Source organism: Elaeis guineensis, chromosome 13, assembly GCF_000442705.2.
Source record: "Elaeis guineensis isolate ETL-2024a chromosome 13, EG11, whole genome shotgun sequence".
NCBI classification, from domain to species: domain Eukaryota; kingdom Viridiplantae; phylum Streptophyta; class Magnoliopsida; order Arecales; family Arecaceae; genus Elaeis; species Elaeis guineensis.
This window is the reverse complement of record NC_026005.2, coordinates 8,290,805-8,314,429: the sequence shown is the minus strand read 5'-3', so window position 1 is coordinate 8,314,429 and position 23,625 is coordinate 8,290,805. Positions and strand designations below refer to the sequence as shown.

General features: G+C 46.5%; 1 non-coding gene and 1 pseudogene across 1 annotated transcript; both read left to right on the top strand.

Moving 5' to 3' along the window:
- The first annotated feature begins 446 nt into the window (after positions 1-446).
- Positions 447-518, top strand: TRNAW-CCA (transfer RNA tryptophan (anticodon CCA)). The gene has a single exon. It is a non-coding gene; the product is annotated as a tRNA-Trp (tRNA).
- Positions 519-836: 318 nt separating this feature from the next.
- LOC105033035 (pentatricopeptide repeat-containing protein PPR5 homolog, chloroplastic-like) lies at positions 837-7,090 on the top strand (annotated as a pseudogene).
- The last annotated feature ends 16,535 nt before the right edge of the window (positions 7,091-23,625 follow it).

Genomic DNA, 23,625 nt, shown 5'->3' with positions numbered 1-23,625 from the left:
TCCAGATATCACTATTAATGGAAACAACAATTAGATTTAAAAAAAAAAAAGGGTTGCCAAATGCTTCAACATATGAACTATTGTAAAATGATTTGCATGGAATGAAAGGCTGTCTTAATAAATTGGTGAAGAGCATAAAGAATGCAACCTTTCCAAGTAACCTGATTCTAAAAGTCTTTAGGATTCTTCCCATGCCAGTATCTGAATTAGGCATGCATATCAAGCACTTAAGCAGAACTCTAGTAATAAATTGCTTCGTATGTCCTTTCATGCCTCTTCACAATGCTAAGAGCCCATTCAGCATCATCATGAAAAAATAAGGTTGATAATAGTATTGTTACAGACAAATTCCTATAAATAAGAATTTGTAGATCGATAGATTCTAGTTCCATTCACGTCCAAGAATCTAAAGATTATGATGAAAAAAAAAACGCCTAAAATCGACAGGATCCGTGGCGCAATGGTAGCGCGTCTGACTCCAGATCAGAAGGTTGCGTGTTCGATTCACGTCGGGTTCAATTCCCAAAGGCCCACGTCCTTTTAAAATTAATTTTAAAGCTTTTCACAATTATAAAAGTTTTTATCTTCCAATATTTAGAAAATAGAAAATTTTATTTTAAAAACATTTTAATTTCGAATCAAACCGTTCATTTGCTGAAACTGTCAGATATCTCCTTCCATTAAAAAAAATATTTTAAAATTTTTAAATTTAAAAAATCTTTTACTTTCAATTTCTTTAAAGTTTTTATTTTAAAAATCTTTTAATTTCCAATCACAGCCGTTCGTTTGCTGAAACAGTCACATAATATTTCCTTCTCGGCCATGGCAATGAAATCGCTTCGAATCACGCACCGACAGGCCAACATCGAGGGAGCGACAAAAAAATCTCCTCTCAATCTCCCCTCCAAATCCAACTCCACCGCAGCTTCCTCTCCGCCGCCAAATCGATTTTTCGACTTCGAACCACTGCCCATCGCAATGCCCCAAAACCCAGCCCCTCCTCCTCCCTTCTATCCAGCTCTCATTCCCAACTCCATTCCTCTTCCCCGCTCCGAAATCTCAACGCCCATCTTTCGTTCTTTTCGGGAAAATTCCCATTCGAGTGGCGAGCTCAATGTCCACCCGGCCGAAGAAGAAGAAGGCCGCCGAGAAGGGCGAGGGGGAGCCGGAGGCGGAGGCGCTCGTCCGGTTGATACTAAGGAAGGTGGGAAATGAGAAGGAGCCACCGGTGACAACGTGAGGGTGGTCAGGACGGAACATTGCTTCATGCTGTTCGAGGAGCTCGGGAAGACGGATTTCTGGCTTCAGTGCTTGGAGGTTCGTCTCTTTTATCCTATGTGTTTATTTTGAGGTGTTGGATGCGAAATGTGGTGAATTTTTCTTAAAAAAAAAGGTTGGATCTTGATGCATTTTGGTTTATTGATTGAGTTCTTGGCAAAGATATTTGAATGGTTTTCACTAAAAGATCGAATGTTGATGCTCTTCTTATTTGTTTGACTTGTTGCTATGAGTTATCTGACTGAAGTTTGGTCCCATATATTTTTGATAGCTCTCGTCTCCTTTGCCTTGCAGAGCTTCTATGATGGAGCTGTTTTGTTGCTTTATCTATATCCAATGGTTGAATTTTGTTACTGTGTTTATTAAACTTATTTTTCCTGTTGAAAATTTTATACCAGCTTCTATATTTCTAAACTTTCCATTACAATATGTATGTGAAAGTTTGTCGGTATTGTTTCTATGGCTGCTTGCTTGTATGTAACACTAAATGTTGTTTCTGAACTTTGATCTTCTTGCAATAAAATCCTTTTTTAGCTTTCATTGTTGTTTGGAACTTCTTCGGTGATTGCTATACATGGATTTGATTGCCTGTTTAATAGAAGCAGTGATTGCTGAGAGAGAAACTAATCAATGTCGCATGTTGTCTAACATACTTGTGTTGTTTATGCTTAATGCATATGCTTTGTATGAGTAATGATCATCTGCATTCATAGTAGTGGGTTGTCTTCCTACTTATTTGAACTTATCTGATAAAGATACTTCTAGATAGGCATCTCAAGGGACTTTGGATTGATGGAGTTCATGATTCATTACTAAGTGTTTTCTAGTAGATGTTGATAAAAAAAACTATACAAATGACACGCATCACAGGGCATCTCTACAATATCCACGATGAATCTCTATATAAGTAGTTTTTATCACCTATAAATAATGTCATTTTCCAAAAGGCTATATATATACCCTTATATTTGCCTTTCTTTTTTCTTTTTTTTTGAGTTGCAACTCACTTCACCAAATTCTAATATGACTGTCTGGGTTATCTATTCATTTCTCTGCTTTAAAGAATTTCCTATAGTCTCTTGAGTGAGAGGATATTCTCATTAGGTGAACTTTCTTGCAAGCAGCCAAATTGATCTCCTAAAATTCTTGTCATTTTAGTCACTTTGTTGTGATATTCTCTTCAAGGATTTGTAGTAGGACCCATAGCTTCAATCTGCAGTAACTTGTGTAAGGTCGACATCTGTCATAGTCTTTCTTAAGTGAGAGGACTGTCATAGTCTTTCTTAAGTGAGAGGATATTCTCATTAGGTGAACTTTCTTGCATGTAGCCAAATTGTTCTTCTAAAATTCTTATCATTTTAGTCACTATGTTGTGGTACCTCTTCATGGATGTATAGCATGACTCGTCATTTTGATATGCAGTAGCTTGTGTGAGCTCGACATTTGTCACAGTCTCATCCTCAGTTTCAATGCAGCTGTGAAGTAGGACACAAATCTATTCATCTCTGCTCCTTGTAAGTCAGTTCTCAGTTCTATAATATAGAGAAGGTTAAGCCACTTATATCATTTTTTTTTTTTAAAGAATTTTGTTTAATTGTCTTTGATAGATAACATGCATCATATCAGCTCCAATCAGGAAGCTTCAATCAATCGAAAAACAAATTAATCAAATATGGACCTACATACAACTCATCAAATTGTCTTTGTTGCTTTCCTCCCCTGTTAGCAGCTTTATGAGCCTCGCTGAAGTTATGGGTGAATACACAATTTGCATGTTTGACATAGATTTGCCTGATGCCTTCCACTAAAAAAACTTATTTAGCATGGTGCCTCTTGTTATCCTCTCATAGGGTTCATGAGTGGTATAGAATCCACCTTCATAAAAACCTGGAAAATTTTGTGGCCCTGCTTAGCAGCTTTCTGCATTTCAACCACACCAGCATTTTCATCAACAGAATGCTCATGTATTATGTGGCTATTAGTCCATAGTTATGTTTTTATGTTCTTCCTTTAATGCATATGCACTGAGATCGATAATCAAAGAGATAATCAAATGTAGTTCTTTAATTAAATGATTCAATATTCACACAAAAACATACCTGCACAGCACGATACACACACAAATATATATCTATATCTATATATTTACATATTCACACACCCGCAATACACACACAAAAAACATGTATCCATATCTATATATTTATGCATGCATGCACATACAACACACACAAAAACATATTTCTATATGTAAATAATGACACATGCAAATGCACCCATACTGTACATAGACATATTCACAACACATGTATCTATATGTATAGGTATTCACTATATATGCGCACATATCTATATGTACACGCACATGTTCACATGCACACACATATGCACAAACACATACATGCATGTACATGCGCATGTAAGCACACTGGTAGATATGCACACACATATATTGGCAGGGTTTCTATGGTCCTGGCTTGTGCCTTCTGTAGTCATATATTGAGATTAAGCTAAAATCATGGCTTTGATTTGAAGCTCATAGCACTAACAAGGACAATTCCATATTTCAATTAATTCTTTTAAATATCTAGACAAGAATGAGGTACTTCCTTTTATTTGTGATCTAGCCTAAATATTTGTGGATACTTGCTGTCGCCACTAGCATAGCAAATCTTCTCGCAGATGGAACTTTGGACCTTCTCAGGAATCAGCAATCATATAATAGTTTTTCTATTCCCCCACTTTGAATTCATGGTTATAAACATGGTAACTATGCAGAATTGTAGATATAAAGTATACTTCTCTAAAACCCTAAGTAAACTGCCTTTTTCATTAACTTTATTTTATGCTACTTATTGTTAGGTATTCAGATGGATGTAGAGACTGCGCTGGTATGTTGCTGATAATTATATTTACTCAAAGTTGATATCTGTTATGGGAAAGAAAGGCCAGACAAGGATGGCCATGTGGCTATTTTCTCAGATGCGGAATAGTGGTTGTAGACCAGATACTTCTGTATATAATGCACTGATTACCACACATCTTCATTCATGAGATAAAGCTAAGGCTTGGGGAAAAGCTCTGGGGAACTTTGAGAAGATGAAAGGCATTGAAAGATGCCAACCCAATGTTGTGACCTATAATATTCTTTTGAGAGAATTTGCTCAGGCTGGGAATGTAAAACAAGTGAATGCATTATTCAAAGATCTTGATGAAAGCATCATATCTCCTGATATTTATACTTATAATGGTGTCATGGATGCATATGGGAAGTATGGCATGCTCAAAGAAATGGAATCTGTACTTTTGTGAATGAAAAGCAATCCGTGCAAGCCAGACATGATCACATTCAATCTACTTATTGATGCATATGGGAGGCGACAAGCATTCGATAAAATGGAGCAAGTGTTTAAGAGCTTGTTGCACTCAAAGGAGAAGCCCACTCTTCCTACATTCCATTCAATGATAACAAATTATGGGAAAGCTAGGTTTAGAGAGAAGGTAGAGTTTGTTTACAAAAAGATGATTAGTTTAGGCTTCCAACCCAGTTACAGTGTCTTATCACAATTTATGGATACCGTGACTGTGTTTCAAAAGCCAGAGAGATATTTGATGAGATGATAAATACCCAAAAGGCGGTACAAATTTCTAGTTTGGATGCCTTGCTTGATGCCTATCGCATCAGTGGTTTGCCCAGTGAAGCTGATCAACTATTGGATTATGCAATTGAAAAAGGTTTAACGCCAAATGCTTTGATATGTAAATTACTCTACAAGGCCTACACTAAAGCTAACATGAAAGAGCTCCTTGACAATTTGCTGAAGCGTATGAATAAACAGGGGATTGTTCGAAACAAGAAGTTCTTTTTGGAGGTGTTAGGAGCTGTTGGTGCTTTGGAAACAAAACCCGAATCCAGTAATAGGATAGATGCTTCAAATATGCCACCAATTAATGCCAAGAACTAGCCCTCACCCATCGAGAAGTTGCTTGCCACATCATTCCCATCACTAGCTGCCTAATGAGGTCATGTCAATATGGCAATCTAGTTCTTATTGTCCACATTCAGATCTTGCTTAAAGTTATTTTTGGTGCATTAGAATTATGTAATCTCGCATTTCTTACTGTGCAAGTTGACCTTGCATGTTCTCCACAGTAGTACCAAATCTATGGCTCATTCTTTTTTGCCAATTTATTGGCATGTATAGCTTAACTTTTTATCATCATTATCAATTATGTTTTAAATTAGTTTAAATTAGATATTATAATGGAAGCTAAGCTGGCATTTGTATTTACTTTTACAATGTCAATTCAGGTAATGCCCGTAGTATGTCCTGTTCTTTTTTGAATTGCTGAAGTCATCTTTTATGCATCAGGAAGAAATATGGTCGTACAGAAGATGGACGAGGAAAAGAAAGAAGAGAGATTATTACAAGGTTCAACCTCAATTTTCAGCTGGGACCAATCTACCAAAATTATTAATTTAAAATTTCAGTTCATGGAGGCATAAATGGTTGTGTATTTTCAGGCTCTATAGCTATAACTTGGTATTCATATGCATGGTAAATAAGTTAACCCAACAAAATCAACACCTGTGATCAAAATGTACACATGATGAACCAAGTTTCAGATGAGCTAGATTAGATAAAACCAGTAGTCGCTACAAGAGAACTGCCATTTTTTTAACTGCTTGATGCCTTGCTAAAACACTCTGATTAATAGTAATTTCTTTATAGCATAGCAAGGCTCAAAATTATTGTTGTAGTATTGTAGATTGTTTGAAGGAAATGTCTTCATATTCTAGTAATTTCTTTTTGACCCTCCCCATATCCTGCAGTGGAGGGTGCCCCATGCAATAGAGCATGCCCCTTTTTAAATCTGTTTCCATATATTCCAAAATTTTTAAAAGAGTTTTTTTTTTCCTTTTTCGAATTCAAAGTTCTTGTCATGCCTCCTTACTGATTGAGGCTTTATAAACAGAGGAGGAAATTTGGATAAGACTACATAATAAACATCATTTCCAGATCACTTATCGGTTAAAATTTTCATTAATCATGCTTATTATTTTCTCTAAAGTAGTCATGCTTACTATTTTTGATGGTTTCACCTTTCTTTCTGTCCACCTGCCTACCATGTCATAGGTTTCACGTTTCAAGCTTACTGTGCATTCGATATTATCTTTTCCTGTCGGATAGGAAGAAGCAAACTTTGAAATCGGCATTCAGCAACTATGACTTGACACAGCAATGCTGCTGCTCCAGATAAGAATGTCTGATCTCACTAGTAGCGTTTATCAAGCCAGGAAGCAGTTTTTGTCAGATAATGAACCCAACTATTGATCCATACTAATAGCAATTCTAAAGCTTCAGCTCACCTTTAGCCCATGATAAAGCATGAATAAGTTACTTCAGTAGCTTCACTTAATGGTCTTTTCCTCATTACTACCATCCCGGATCACTTGGAATGCCTCGTTAGATTTCTCTTAACTGGCATTTTGATATCATTTTCTCATCTATGAGCAAATACTCTCAAGAGGTTGAAAAAGACAATCAGCTTCAACATTATTACTGTTTGGTTGTCATGAAGAGATTGAAACCAGCAACTTAAAAGAAAAAATATTATCATGAAATTCGAAGAAACTATAGTCCTTGTGGATGGCCCATAGATGACGTAATTTCTGGTCTTATTTTTATGAAGAAATGGTCAAGGAACTGTTTTTATGTAGATCCACATTTCTTGTCTCAAATGGTGATTTTGTTGCATATGACCGGTTTGGAGATGACACAAGGTGTTAAATTTTTCTTTTTTAAAAGTACATATGATGGATACACTGTACCTTCATCATACTGTCCTACTGCATTTTGTTTTCTGTTTCATTTTTTTGCTTCACCAAACTGCATCTTATCCATCTTTATGCCTAGTTCCAGTTTCAATATCCATCAAGCCAAGTCCTTGAGATTTCTCTCTCTTCCAATACTGGTCCATCTAAAGCAACTGGAACTGGCTTAGCCTAAAAAAGGCAACTGGAAGTGAAGTTGATTGATAACGGTATCATTTGTAGTTTGTAATAGTCTCCCTACTTTCTGTTGTAAATCTGTCGATTTTTGAAGGGGCTTAATAGAAACGGTTTTACACATGAAAATAACAATACATATATTCTTTATAAGTATGATTAATAATTTTTTTTATTATATACAAATGATATTTGATATGTATTATTTTACAACATTGCAGTCTCTATCAACTTCGATCTTGAATGTGGAATGCCATTAATGTATATTTGTTTATTCAATAATTTTCTGTATAAAACCTGAGAAAATACCACATTATTCAGCGTCTGCTAAGATGTTCATTCATTGATAAACGCTTGGGAAGAAAATTGGGAACCATGAATTTAAGGGATGCAGATGTGTGACTCTTTCACTTTTCAAGTATCTGAAGGCAAAAAACCTTGGGCCTTTCAGTCTGAACTAGACATGGTCATATAGCGAGCGCCCGCTCGGCCCACTTGAGTGTGGCCCAAATTAATCGGGCTTGGACCCTTATTTTGAGCCCGATGGATTGGGCCTGGCCCAAAAACTAAGCCCAGAATTTTAAACGGGTCAAGCTTGGGTTTATCTTGACCCGGTCTGAACCCAGCTCGAACCCCTATCCCCTATTCTTGTTCTTCGAATTCCTAAATCCCCCTTTCACTTTGCATCTTCCCAACTCCTCCCAGCTTCAAATCACGTTTTCACTGTGCTCCCCTTCTTCCCAGCATTCCCATCCTCCGGCTTCCTCCTCCTCGCCATCGCCACCTGGTTGCATCGTCCCATCTTCGGCTTCCTTGCGAACCGAAGTCTCAGCCATCCCCCCACATGTTTCTCTTTGTCACCTCTTCGCCTCAACCTGTTCTCCCACTTTCTTCTCGTGAGTCACCTCATCCCCACCACCCGAGCCCAATCATCTTTTTGTCGGCTTGCCACCTCTTCGTCTTCCCACCTCCTCCTCTTAACTAGCTCACCGCCTCTCCACCTCCCCTTCTCGCCACCTCCTCTCGTTTCCTCACATTATCTTCCCACCTCCCCTTCTCGCCACCTCCTCTTAACTAGCTCACTGCCTCCTCATTTTCTCTTCATGTAGATTATCCCGAGGCCCAGCTCGGAAGCCCAAAACCCGGCATGGAGTAGGCTTGGGTTTGGAAAGGAAGCCCAAAAGCCGAACGGGCTGGGCTCGGGCCTGAAAATAGTTCCAATCTTCTGAGCTGAACTTGGCTAGAATCCGGTCCAGCCCATCCGATAAGCAGGTCTAGTCTGAACACACTTAACAACTATTAATACAAGATTTCATCAGCATCACCACGAACATTTTATCATTTCCAGCCATCAATTTATCATGGCATGTTTGGGTAAATCCATCATCATTGAAAGGTTGTGCTGGTAAAGTCAAACTACCGGGTCTTTCTAAGATTTTCTTTTATAAACAAAAACGTTTGATAAAAGAAAAGCTTGAGAGCAAGTTTTGTAGCGCAGTGGATGTTTCCTTTTTACTTGCTACCATCTCTAGCCCAAAGGCCATAAAAGCCCTTTAGTCCAAAGATGCTATGATATTTAATTTCTGAGCCTCATCCACCTCGCTGTCTTCGCTGTCATGTCAGTCCATCCATGTGTGGTTGCATTTTGTTGTCTGTCATCAATTGGAAGGTTAGAGTGGTGAGAACATGCTAAATTTCTAATGGTGGTTGTCTCTTTCCACCTCTAATCCTCATGTGGAATTTGGCGTGTTCCACCGCCCAACCTGCGGCCCTTTTCGGTACCGGAAAATTCACGCCACTGGCAATGGTTTGCACGACCTTCCAGGTTTGTCAAAAAAAAAAAAAAAAAGAGGAAGGAAAAAACTATAGAAAATGACTTCGACTCCAACGTTTCGGAGCTTTTCTTGGGTCTATGTCGGAGTTGTCCATCTGACTTCATTTTTAAACTTTAATTAATGTTGTTATGGATGTATGAGAGTTTGGTCCAAGTGAGAAGACAAAATTTAGCTCTTTAATCTTTTGCACATATCATTCTAGTGCTATAAAAAACTTGGTGATAGCCATTTTACTAGAATAAGAGGCAATAACACTAAAGTAACAGTATTATTTTTTAGTTTTTAGAAAAATATAAGACGGTAATGAATATTTTATAATTAGGACGCCTTCCGGTTCTAGTTCAAATATGGGTGGTGCATCCTAAGAATTCGAATTTTAAAAGAATTGGGACCATTGGGCCTCCCTATCTGTCTTTTAGAAAAAAAATGACCTAAATTAGATAAAGATATTAATTAAGAATAATTTTTAATGTGAGCAGTGATCAGTTAAGATGCTGCATGGTATGTTTTTTTTTTCTCTTTTTTTTTTCAAAGATAAAAATATTTATTTATTTTTGAATGTTAGCATATTTGATATAATCAATTATTTTTAAAATATAAATATTAAGATGATGGTGGAAATAGGGGTGTTGTATCAAAGATGATGGCGGTAATAATAGCGGGAATACCAACAATGTGATTAAGATGATAACAAAGACAATATCAATAGAGAAGCAATAGAGATAATACTATAGTAAAGATGATGGAGATGGTGATAAAGATAGTCGAAAATAATAGCGGAAAAAAAATATGATTTTTTATTTTATAAAAATAATGAAAATAAAAAAATATTATTTTTATTTTTTAGTAACAATAAAAATATTTTTAAAGTAAAAATAAAAACAAAAGTATCAAATATTTTTATTTTTATTTTATAATTTTATTTTTAAAAATAAAAATAAAAAATAAAAATAATGTTAAACAAGTTCTCCGCTGATGGCAATGTTAATAAAATTGCTTTATTGAGATCTGGAGCTCATATAATGAAATATGAAATATATTATTTTTGGGAAGGACGTTACATTCATGTGATCCTCTCAGGCTGCTGCAATTGCTGGATATTTAAATGTCATGCCATTATTTTGTTAAATCCTTGTATTATTTGTTAGTTTCAGATCTGAAACATGTGCCTATGGGCAAGGAATAAACAAGCTAACTGCTCAGTCTAAATTTGAGGGCAGTCAACCCATCATATTCAAAAAGTACATTGTACAGCAGAATGCTCCGAAACTTCTCAAGTTCTGAGTCTTGTTTTTTAGAAGACTACAGAGCTTTTGTTCAACACACATCATTATGCTTAAAATAATAGCTTTAGATGACAGCAAGTTACGAGCATTAAGTTACAATATATATATATATATATAAATATAACGTTAAAAATACAGTCATTTTTCGAAGAACTGAATTTATTTAATTTTTTTATATAAACAAATAATTATATTATTTTAATATAAAAATAATTCAAATGATCAAAATACAAAATATCCTGTAGAACAAGCAGACAAACATCTCCCGACTTCCAAATCCAATCTTCCAAATATTCTGTCACAAAAATAGCAATTCAGCTTACCACACTATTCATCTCTCGATAAACGTATCAGATAGACGATGTAACAGAATGACGAAAGAAAGTTCAAATATCATGGATCAACGGATAAGTCTTCTGTTGTTCTATGACAGTAGCAGAATCGTCCTCGATGAAAATTCTCTCCGCACAAAATTTCTGCACAATAAAGATGATGCTTGTCCAAACAACGTGAATCTCCGTTTTTGAGATTTAGGACTCATAGAAATGGAATCTTCTAACCGCTAGCAGTCGAGCATCAAAACTGTGGATAATGAAATCAGCTCTATTTTTGTGTCTCCTAATGCTATCATCAAAATTTATCTTGATACACCTCGAGAGTAGGGGCTTTCGAAGGACGAACAAGAGCTAATATATTTTTTTAACCTATAACAGTGCGTAACAAAAGTGATAGTACTTAATAATTTTCAGAATCCAAAAAGTACAGAGTAATACAATCTAAACGCAAAGGACTACATGTGTCATTTATTTTACTCGGATCTGGCATCTCTATGCTGACATAGGGGATTGTACTTGAGAACAAAATGATTTATTATAACAAATGACTAAAGAAAATGTCAAATAGCAGTCAATTATTACATTATGTAACATGGAACGAGAAGGGAGGGTTCAAATAATAACTGAAATTTAAATATTTTGAGGCAATCCAAAACTTAAACCAGAGCTTTTCAGTTGCCAAGCAAAGAGGTGCGGCCACCAGACGAGCACCTATTGATTAACGGGTTATGTTTGGTTAGAAAAATGATATGCAAATAGTTGGAACAAAGATATGCAAAAGCTTGATTAATATTTGTATAACTCAATGTGGGATCAGAACTTTTCAACTATGTTCACCCATAGGTAAGTCTGACCTGATTTAAACGTGTTGTAACCCGATAACCTCTTGATTGGCCTGACCTAATCTCCTTGATCGAAGCTTACAACTCTTAGTAGCTCAATTTGTAGTCAATCAAACAACTACCATTAAAATTAGATAAATCAAACTTTAGATTTTTTTATTTGTAGGCCACCATCTAACCAAATCAAACACACCTCAATCTGATTCAAATAAAACTCTTCTTTTAGTACTTAAGATCAAAACTTTGATCCATATCAGCCCTACCATGGCTCATATTAGAAAACTTAACCATATAACTAAGGTGCCCCCTACCTAAGACTGCCGTAAACAACACAAATTGGGTCATGATTGCACGCCGTTTTGCCGTCCCACTCCTGCATGCAACATCACATGTGTTGGGGGAAACCAACCGACCGACCGACCGACTATCGGAGGACCCGACCGGCTGGCGGCCCGACCGACCGTCTCCGACTGAAAGCCGGGAGTGACCGACTAACGGACACTACTGACGGCTTTTCAATGGCCCAATCGCCGACTGGAGGTATGTCGGGAGTATCCCTCCCGACCGACCAAACCCAGAGGCCGACTCACATGAAACTCGCCGACTGACGGAGGAACCCGACGCCACTCTGCTGGCCGCCGACCAAGGGTCGGCCGTCTCCTCCCATCGCCGTACAGCCGCCAGACCTTGTCAGCTCTGACACGGACATGCGGCACAGTTCCCCAGAGGCATTGTCCCGCCGAGAGCGAGGTCAACCCTGGTGATTAGACGGCCACACGGTGACATGACATTTCCACGGCGGCTCTGACGGTCTACAGTGAGTTGACAGTTTCTCACTTGTCCGCGCCATTAATGACGGCGCCATACCGTGCTCCACTATATATACCGGGGAAGGCAACAGTGCAAAGGGTCGATCCGCCCGTCTCTCCCACATACGCAGGCTCGCTCCTCTCTCTCTCTCTCCCTCTCAGAGCTCTCTGTTTGCATTTCACTGTTGCCCAGTCACCTCTCTGACTTGACCGTCGGAGGGTCCCCACCGGAGCCGCCTCCGGTCAGTGCGGACTTCCTTTTGCAGGTGCACGCTTCCCGGCGATCGGGCGACGAGGCGATTGGCCGCAACAGATTGGCGCGCCAGGTAGGGGACAGCATGACAAAGACAAGAGCTCAACGATCGAGAGTCACTGGGTCGGCAAGGCGCTCTTCCCGCCGGGAAGAGGCCTCTCCACCACCACCGACGGCGGAGCCTAGCTCTCCGCACCCTGCAGTGACCACGGAGGCCCAGATTGCGGCCATCGTACGGCAGATGACCGTACTGACCGACGCAGTCAAAAGCCTCCAGCAACAACCGACGGCCCGACCTCTGCCTTCCAGGAGCAGCCGCCGACGGCCGCGCCGACCCCTGTCGCCTCCAAGCGAGCGCTCTCAACAGCGCTCCCACGGAGAGGAGGAGGGGCGACCACGGCGCGACGACCGACGGTCTCAGCGGCCCTCTCCTTCCCCGTTGGAACGGGCGAGGAAGGAAAAGCGGCCGCGCACACCGTCGGCCTCTCTTTCAGAATCCTCCGGAGGCTCCACTCCCGGGGTCTCCCAGCATCGACGAGCGGACGACTACGAGCGACGGTTCGAGGAGATCGACCGCCGGCTCGCCCAACTGCAAATGGACGGCCAGAAGTCTTCGAACGACGTCGACTTCCAGACCGCCCAGCCTCTCTCTCGACTGGTCCTCGATGAGCCGATTCCCAGTCGGTTCAAAATGCCGAACGTGGAGCCATACGACGGCTCCACCGACCCAGTCGACCACCTCGAGAGCTACAAAGCTCTCATGACGATCCAAGGGGCAACCGACGCTCTTTTTTGCATCGGCTTCCCCGCCACACTTCGCAAGGCTGCCAGGGCTTGGTACTCCGGTCTTCGATCGGGCAGTATCCATTCCTTCGCGCAGCTCGAGCACTCGTTCGTGGCCCATTTCAGCACCAGCCGAAAGCCGCCGCGAACGTCGGATAGCCTTTTCTCCCTCAAGCAGGGGGAAAACGAGACGCTCCGACGCTTCGTGGCGCGATTCAACGCGGCCACGCTCGAGGTCCGGGACCTCAACGAAGACATGGCGGTTTCAGCCATGAAGCGGGGCCTGAGGTCTTCCCGATTTACTTATTCTCTGGACAAGACCCTCCCCCGAACATACGTCGAGCTACTGGAGCGCGCATACAAGTATATGCGCGCGGACGAAGGAGCGTCCGACCGATGCCTGGTCGAGCCCAGGGGTCCGAAGGAGAAGCGAAGAAAAGGTCGGGAGCCCGCCGAACCAAGCAGGCCCCCGGCCGGTAGTCGGCTTTCTCCACCCCGACAGATCCAAAAATCACCCCGCCGACAGACTCCGAGGTCGGTGCGTCCCAGGTATGACTCCTACACTCCTCTCTCCGCTCCCCGTGCGCAGATCTTGATGGAGATCGAAGGGAAAGAATACCTGCGACGGCCTCCGCCTCTGAAGGCAAAGGGCCTCGACCATCGGAAGTACTGCCGGTTCCATCGGAGCCACGGCCACGACACCGAGCGATGCATCCAGTTGAAGGATGAGATCGAAAATCTCATCCGCCGAGGGTATCTCGGCAAGTTTCGAAAGGGTCCGCCGACCCAACCGACTGCCGATCGACGCCCCCAGCCGACTGAAGAGGCACCGACTAACCAGCCGACGGCTGGAGTCATCAACATGATCTCCAAGCGGCTGGGCCCGGGGACGTCTGCAGGAGGAGAGCCGACGAAAAAGCCGCGCCCGGACGACGTGATTACCTTCTCGGAAGACGACGTTCGGGGCATCCAGACTCCCCACGACGACGCTGTTGTTGTGTCGGCGACAATAGCCAATTATGATGTAAAACGAATTTTTGTTGATAATGGAAGTTCGACAAATGTTTTGTTTTACTTGACCTTCTCCCGAATGCGACTACCGACTGATCGACTTAGTAGGGTCTCCACGCCCTTGATCGGCTTTGCCGCAGACACCATCACGATAGAAGGAGAAATCACCCTGCCCGTGACGGCCGGTACCGAACCACGGCAAAGAACGGCCTCCCTCATTTTCGCGGTCGTCCAAGTTCCTTCGGCCTACAACGCCATACTCGGGCGACCCGGATTGAACGCCCTCAGGGCGATCGTCTCGACGTACCATCTCCTTGTTCGATTCCCGACCAAAAACGGAGTCGGGGAGATGCGCGGAGATCAACAGCTCGCCCGACGATGCTTCCAAATCTCCGCCCAAAGCGACGAGACAAAGGATCCCCTGACAATTGACAAACTGGATCAACGGGAGGAGGAAGAGCGGGGTTCGCCGGCCGAGCAGCTCGAGGCGATCCCCATAGGAGAAAATCCCGACAGAAAAGTTTGGGTCGGGTCTCAATTGCCCGACACCGAACGCCACCGACTGGCAGAGTTGCTGACGGCCAACGCCGACATATTCGCATGGTCGGCAGCAGATATGTCGGGCATCCCTCCAGAAACAATTACTCACCGACTCAACATCGACCCGACAATGAAGCCGGTGAGGCAGAAGAAAAGGTCCTTCGCCCCAGAGAGGCAGAAGGCCATTGACGAAGAAGTGGACAAGCTGCTCGAAGCAGGCTTCATTCGGGAATCCACGTATCCCGATTGGCTCGCCAATGTCGTCATGGTCAAGAAAGCCAACGGGAAATGGAGGATCTGCATCGACTATACCGACCTCAACCGAGCATGCCCGAAGGATAGCTTTCCACTCCCGAAGATCGACCAGCTGGTGGATGCGACGTCCGGATTTCGGCTGCTCAGCTTCATGGACACCTTCGTCGGGTACAATCAGATCCGGATGGCGCCTGAAGACGAGGAGCACACCGCGTTCGTGACCCCCAAGGGCCTCTACTGTTATCGGGTGATGCCCTTTGGATTGAAGAATGCCGGTGCCACCTACCAGCGACTCGTCAATAAGGTCTTCAAAGACCAGATCGGGCGTAACATGGAGGTATACGTGGACGACATGCTGGTAAAGAGCACGCAGATCCCGGACCATGTTCAGGATCTCGAGGAGACCTTCCGCACCCTTCGACGACACCGAATGAAGCTCAACCCGACCAAATGCGCCTTCGGGGTGACCTCGGGGAAGTTCCTCGGATTCCTCGTTTCTCAGAGAGGGATCGAGGCCAACCCTGAGAAGATAAAGGCGATCCTCGACATGCGTCATCCGAACACCAAGAAGGAGGTCCAACAACTGAATGGAAGAATCGTCGCTCTTAGCCGATTCATTTCCCGATCAGCTGAAAGGTGCCTCCCGTTCTTTAAGACCCTGCGCCAGGCGAACGGTTTCTCTTGGTCGGATGAGTGTGAACAGGCCTTTGAAGACCTGAAAAGGTACTTGGCTTCTCCGCCGCTGCTCGTAAAGCCGCAGATCGGGGAGACCTTGTATCTCTACTTGGCCACATCTTCTGAGGCGATCAGCTCGGTGCTCGTTCGGGAAAACGAGTGCCGAACCCATCAGCCTATCTACTACACCAGCAAGGTCCTCCACGGCGCCGAAGCAAGATACTCGGAGACGGAAAAGATGGTTTTCGCCCTGACCGTCTCCGCGCAACGGCTCCGACCATACTTCCAGGCCCACGCCATTGTGGTACTCTCCAACCAGCCCCTGAGGACCGTACTGCATCGACCCGACACATCCGGACGACTCGCTAAGTGGGCAATGAAGCTTAGCGAGTTCGACATTCAGTACCGACCGAGGCCTGCCTTGAAGGCTCAGGTCTTGGCCGACTTCATCGCTGAATGCCCGACGACCGACCGAAGGTCGGGAGCTGAAGGCCCGGGACGAGGTTCGGCCTCTGAGCCAGACCCGATCTCCACCTGGGTACTTCACATCGACGGAGCCTCCAACGCTCAGGGAAGCGGGGCCGGGCTCCTGCTCACGAATTCGGATGGGGTAGTCGCCGAGTACGCCCTCCGGTTCGACTTCAAGGCCTCCAACAATCAAGCCGAATACGAGGCACTCCTCGCAGGCTTGAGGATGGCGAGGGAACTGGGTGTCGACGGCCTCCGGGCATTCTCCGACTCTCAGCTGATCGTGGGGCAGGTCAAGGGCGACTTCGAGGCGCGAGATCCGACCATGATCAAGTATCTTCAGAAGGTAAAGGATCTCGTGGCCCGCTTCGGGCATTTCGAGATCTCCCACATCCCCAGAACGGAGAACGCCCGTGCCGACGCTCTCTCCAGATTGGCAACGTCGGCCTATGATTCTTTGGGTCGGACGTTTGTCGAAAACCTCCAACAGCCGAGCATCGATCGGGTCGAAGAGGTACAGCAGCTAACGTCTGAACCAAGTTGGATGGACCCGATCATCCAGTACCTGTCCGAGGGGACCAGTCCCGAAGATCCCGCGGAGGCCAAGCGACTCCGATGGTCGGCGTCACAATATGTGATCGTGGACGGCCGACTCTACAAGAGGTCGTTCTCCCTCCCTCTGCTCAGGTGCTTGGGACCGACCGACGCTGACTACGCCCTCCGAGAGGTTCACGAAGGAATTTATGGGAATCACTTGGGGGGCAAGTCCTTAGCCTTCAAGGTCTTACGACAGGGCTACTACTGGCCGACCATGAGGAAGGATGCGGCAGAGTTGGTCCGAAGGTGCGAGCCATGTCAGAAGTATGCCAATATTCAGCACCAACCGGCCAGCCAAATCACTCCCATTGTCGCTCCATGGCCCTTCGCTCAGTGGGGAGTCGATATTCTCGGCCCCTTCCCACCGGCGTCGGGCCAAAGGAAGTTCATCGTTGTCGCCATCGACTACTTCACGAAGTGGGTCGAGGCCGAGCCCTTGGCGCAGATCACCGAGCGGAAGATGGAGGACTTCGTCCAAAAGTCCATCATCTTCAGGTTCGGATTGCCGCATACCATCATCACCGACAACGGACGGCAATTCGACAACCAAGACTTCAAGGACTTCTGTGCCAGGTTCCACATCCGTCATCGACTGACTTCAGTCGGGCACCCACAGTCCAACGGTGAGGTTGAGGTGACGAACCGAACCTTGCTCCATGGACTCAAGACCCGACTGAACGAAGCCAAAGGTCTCTGGGTCGACGAGCTGGGCTCCGTCCTATGGGCTTACCGAACGACCCCCCGTGTCCCGACCGGAGAGTCGCCGTTCAGTTTGGCCTACGGGACAGAAGCTGTGATCCCGCTCGAGATTGGCCTGCCGTCTTCAAGGGTCGAGCAGTACCACGAGCCGGACAACTCCGAAAGTCGGAGGGCCGACCTAGACCTTCTCCCCGAACTGCGAAATGAGGCTCAAATCCGAATGGCCTCATACCGACAGAGGGTCGCCCGGTACTACAACGCCAAGGTCAGACCAAAGCTCTTCAGGCCTGGCGACCTAGTCTTGAGGAAGGCGGAGGTGTCGAAGCCCTTGGACCAAGGGAAGTTGGCTCCCAACTGGGAAGGACCCTACAGGGTTGCTGACACCTTCGGGCCGAGAGCCTATCGGCTGGAAACCCTTGAGGGAAAAACCATTCCCCGGACTTGGAACGCCGACAACTTGAAGCTGTATTGCCAGTGAATTCTGTAATTCAATTGTCGGAATACATCTTCAGTTTGAAAAATTGGAGTTCTAACTCTTCCACTACCGGTCGGCGCTCAGCCCCGACGCGCCGACGCGGATCTGGCACCGACGACACATCGGCCCCTTACACGGACCGATGCATCTACAACGACGGGAGTCAATACTCCTTCGACGACTTGTCGGACCTCCACAAAGGGCCGACGGACTCTTATGAACGGGAGTTCATGCTCCCTCTACGGTCGAATTTTCGGGCAGAATCCGTCGGCCGATAGGCCGATCGGGCCCCGACCGAAGAAAGGCAAAAAGCCCACGCGACTATTGTCGCGACTTCCGACCGAGCTACGGCCGGTCGAAGGATGTTCGGCTTACCACCGTCTATCACACGACGCGACCTTTATCGCATCTACGACTTGCCAACCGACCAACGGCCGGCTGAACGACATTCGGCTTACCACCGGACGTCGGAAAACATCGAACCCGACGCAGTGGTATGGGGACCCGACTTACTATCGTTTCCCCGACAATGCGCCGGACGCCGACTTCGACTGTCGGAACCCGACCTAAAGTCGGGACACATTTTACTCTCGGGGCTGAACAAGTTGCTGAAGCCCTACCGACTTATGCGAGTTGGTGACTTGACTAAGTCAGCGACTAACGTTCGACATTGCAGACATGTTTGGCATTGCAAACTGGAGGAGAAGGCAAAAGAAGAATTCATTCAAGACTTAAAGAAATTTTTTCCCATAAACAAAGGAAAGTCTACAAGGTAAAGGCCGGAGCCCGATTACAATCCAAAGCAAAATAGAAGACAAAATAAAACCGACTAATTATCGGAGTCGACGTCCTCCACTGGACGACGATGCGAGTTGGTCGGAAGATCTGCTCCGACTTCAGCCATCGGAGCCGACTGGTCTTCGGCAACCGGCTCTGCGACGTCTTCGGCTTCCGCCCTGGTGGAGAGATCATCCGACGCTGGTCCGACCGTCTCCTCCGCAGCTGGGGCCTCCGACCCTGGCAGAACCACGTTGCTAAGGTCAAGTTCGGGGTACAAGCTCCGAACGGCTTCCCGGGCATCCTCGTACCCGACTTGGTACGAGAGATAGCCGCTCTCGAGGAGCTCTTCGCGGTACTCCTCTGAGTCCCGGAAGACCTCGACCGCCCGACCCAAAGCCACCTTCGCCGACTCAGATTCGGCTTTGGCAACGTCTGCGTCGGCCTGAGCGGCGGCATGGCCCTCTTCAGCCTTGGCGAGGTTCTCAAGACTCGCCCGAAGTTGCTCGCGCTCGCCCTCCAACTCTTTGCCGACGCTGTCTCGCTCGTGTCGGAGCCGACGGATGGTCCGGGACTTCTTGGCCGCGTCATCCTTCACCGACTTGAGCTCCGACTCCAGCGACGCCTTGGCCTCCTTGAGCCCGGAGATCTCCTCCGAAAATCGGGAGACCTCCCCCTCGAGTCGGTTCTCCCGGTCGACCGACTGTTGAAATTGGTCGAGAAGGATGGCCTTCTCGGCTTCGAGGCCCGCGACCTTATCTCTCCAGGCCGCACGCATGTCCCCAAACTTCCGATATCCGGCCTCCAGCTCGGATATGTTGAAGACCAGCTACACAAAAAAGAGCCGACTGTTAGTAAGCCGAACTTGCGATGCCGCGATTAAAAACAGAGGGAAGGAAAGCTTACCCGGATCATCATCGGATAGAAGGACGACAGCATGTCGGAGACACGCTGGTTCTTCATCGCTTCGATGTCGGCGGGAAGGAGGAGTGCTTGGCATAGTCTCCTGGCCAAGTCGTGGTTGGCCAGGCCCGACGCACCCTCGGGAAGCGGAAAGTCGGCCGACCCGCCCGCCGACCGACCTTCGTCACCCGACGCCATTGGGGCCTTACCTCGGCTTGCCGTCCAGGCCCTGACGTCGGAGATAGACGGCAAGCTCGAGCCCGACCGAGTCTCGGCAGACGGCGCGGCGGTGGCGTGCGTCGGCAGCTCAGGTTCGCGGACTCCCTCCCGAACCTCCGGAATCTGCTGGACGGTCGGCGTGCCCCCGGCAGAGTCAGCCGCTCGACGGTCGGGCGAAGCAGCTCCCCCGACTGACGGTCCCTCGGACGGGACATCAACAAGCACTGTCGGTACCGACAGTGCGATCACCGGCTCCGCCTCCGACCCGGCTGGTTCGCTCTGCGAAACCACGCGGGGCCTCTTGGGAGGCTGCGACGGTCCGGCACCTGCCGCCGGCCTCTTCCTCACGGCGTGCTGACGTATGTCGGCTGCCGACAGTCGCGTCCTCGGCGGCATATCTGAAAAAGACGACGAAAGGTTAGAGCTAAAGAAGAAGACAGAAAAGAAAATGAAGATGTCGGGAGAATGCAAACCGACCTAAACGGGGGACCGGGCTAAGGCCGGCATCGTACAAGGCCTGCTCGGTGACGAGCTCGCTCTGCTTCGGCACTGAGATATCCTTTAGCCGATGGAAGTCCTCCCGATCATCGGCCTCCACCCGACTGTTCTCATTTGGATCGGTTCGGGGGTTCCCCCAACGGACTGGAAACCCCCAAGGGGCAGAGGACGACGTGAAGAAGAACTGGTTCTTCCATCCGTGAATGGATGTTGGAAGACCAGTAATGAAAGAGAGCCCTTTCCGAGGAATGAAATACCACCACCCTCGGGCTTTAGGGTGAGGGCGGAGGACAAAGAAGACTCGGAAAAGAGAGATCCGAGGTTCGGTCGGCAAAAGCCGACACAGGAGGGCGAAGCTGACTATCAGCCGAACCGAGTTCGGCGCAAGTTGTGCCGGGCATAACCCGTAATAGTCCAGAACGTTCCGGACGAACTCCGGAATCGAGAATCGAAGGCCGGCCCGGAGATCCTCCAGATAGAAGGCCACCTGACCCTCGGGCGGGCTATTAACCCGACCATCGGCGCCAGGGGCGAACAGCCGAATCTGCTCCGGGACGCAGTACTGCTCCCGGAGCCGATCGACGTTCGGCCCCGAAAGTGAAGAAGCCTCCACCTCCGGGGACGACCGAGTGTCTTCGGTCGGCTCTCCCGACCGACTACCTCGTGGGGACGTCCTAGCCATGAGCTCAAAGAAATGGCAAGGAAGAAAGGAAAAAGAAAGAGGAAGGCTACTCTAGCCCTTGGAAGGAAAGAGTCGCAAATGGGAGACAGAGCGGAGAAGTACCTGGAGCGGAGGCTCAAGCGGGCAGAGTCTCGACTGTAAAAATGAGAGGGGTAAAAAACCATGTGGGGGTAACTTTGTATATATAGTGCTCCCCAACGGTCGAGATGAAGGCACGCACAGCAAAGACTCCCCAGATTTCGCCGCGTGGCATCATCAGGGCCGTCCAACGGTCCGACGGTTCGACGCACCCCCCTTCAGATTGCGCCACGTCGCCTCCATCCGCTCCACCGAACGCGAACCGATGGCCACACGCCACGTGTCGCGGCGGGACGCGACGTTTTGTCTTCCCGACGGGACGCAACGTTTGGAGTTCCCGAGGGAACGGCGGGAATGACGGTTCCACTTCCCGATGAGACACGACGGTTCCACTTCCCGATGGGACACGACGGTTCCACTTCTCGATGGGACGAGACGCCTGGCGCCGACTGGATGTCGGGCGCCAGTAAACCTCTCGACATTTACAGGGCGCCGGACACCGTATCAATCGGCGGTACGGTCGGATCCTCGCGTACGACAAATCCACTCCTAGTCGCCAGCTCATCGCCCGACTTAGGAGTGGAGGGGGGCAACTGTTGGGGGAAACCAACCGACCGACCGACCGACTATCGGAGGGCCCGACCGGCTGGCGGCCCGACCGACCGTCTCCGACTGAAAGCCGGGAGTGACCGACTAACGGACGCTACTGACGGCTTTTCAATGGCCCAATCGCCGACTGGAGGTATGTCGGGAGTATCCCTCCCGACCGACCAAACCCAGAGGCCGACTCACATGAAACTCGCCGACTGACGGAGGAACCCGACGCCACTCTGCTGGCCGCCGACCAAGGGTCGGCCGTCTCCTCCCATCGCCGTACAGCCGCCAGACCTTGTCAGCTCTGACACGGACATGCGGCACAGTTCCCCAGGGGCATTGTCCCGCCGAGAGCGAGGTCAACCCTGGTGATTAGACGGCCACACGGCGACATGACATTTCCACGGCGGCTCTGACGGTCTACAGTGAGTTGACAGTTCCTCACTTGTCCGCGCCATTAATGACGGCGCCATACCGTGCTCCACTATATATACCGGGGAAGGCAACAGTGCAAAGGGTCGATCCGCCCGTCTCTCCCACATACGCAGGCTCGCTCCTCTCTCTCTCTCTCCCTCTCAGAGCTCTCTGTTTGCATTTCACTGTTGCCCAGTCACCTCTCTGACTTGACCGTCGGAGGGTCCCCGCCGGAGCCGCCTCCGGTCAGTGCGGACTTCCTTTTGCAGGTGCACGCTTCCCGGCGATCGGGCGACGAGGCGATTGGCCGCAACAACATGAAACATTATTTAACCATACTCCATTTAAGAGCATACGTATAACATGGATTTGAACATAATAATGTGTGTATTGATTTGTATTATATAGTTGCAGAAATACTTAAATATAAACAGCTAAGTTATTATAACATTTCTCCAATGGAATCGCATCACTTCTTCACCAGAATACGTTGTGTGCGAGTGTTTTGAGGCATGAAATGCGATGAGATTTGATAAAATAAGTCAGTAAAGGAAGAGCTGACGGCTAGTTACCCAACAAAAAGGGGGAAAGTTAACGGCTCAGTCTATAAATTTGAAGGGAACAACCAATCACATTCAAAGGCAATTGGACAAACAGCATTGCTCCAAACCTCCTTGGATCCTGCTTTTTTTTTTTCCACCAAAAAAAAAAAAAAAGGACCACCGGTGCAACTGAATGCCATTTGATTATTTATTGCTCCAAAACTCCTTGGATCCTGTTTTTTGTTTTGGATCTTGTTTTTTTTTCCACCAAAAAAAAAAAAAAAAACCCACCGGTGCAACTGAATGCTATTTGATTATTTATCATTATAATGTCGCATAATAGCAATGTTTCAATAGTGGCATTATTCCATCCTAATGGACCGCAGCATAATCATTATCGACAGCTATAATGATCATTATTTTGCCTCAGAGAACAATATTTCGAATTTTTAGGATTAAAATTATCACTGAAAATAACGAGCAATGACAAGAAAATAACAGTGTTAGATTCCCAATTACTGTTCATTGAATTAGAAAAACGTATTGTTTTCCAAGGGACATTTGATGTGAACGTTCAAGATTTGCAAAAAGTAATGTTTCATTTAAAAAAATAAAAATAACAGCCAGTATGTCCATGGACCATGATAATATTAAATAATGCCTTGCTACATCCATTATCTTCTCCCTATCATTATACATAACCCAAAGGGGCTCTAAAAGTTTTAATATTTTAATTGCTACTATTTTTAACCTTGAATTATAGACAC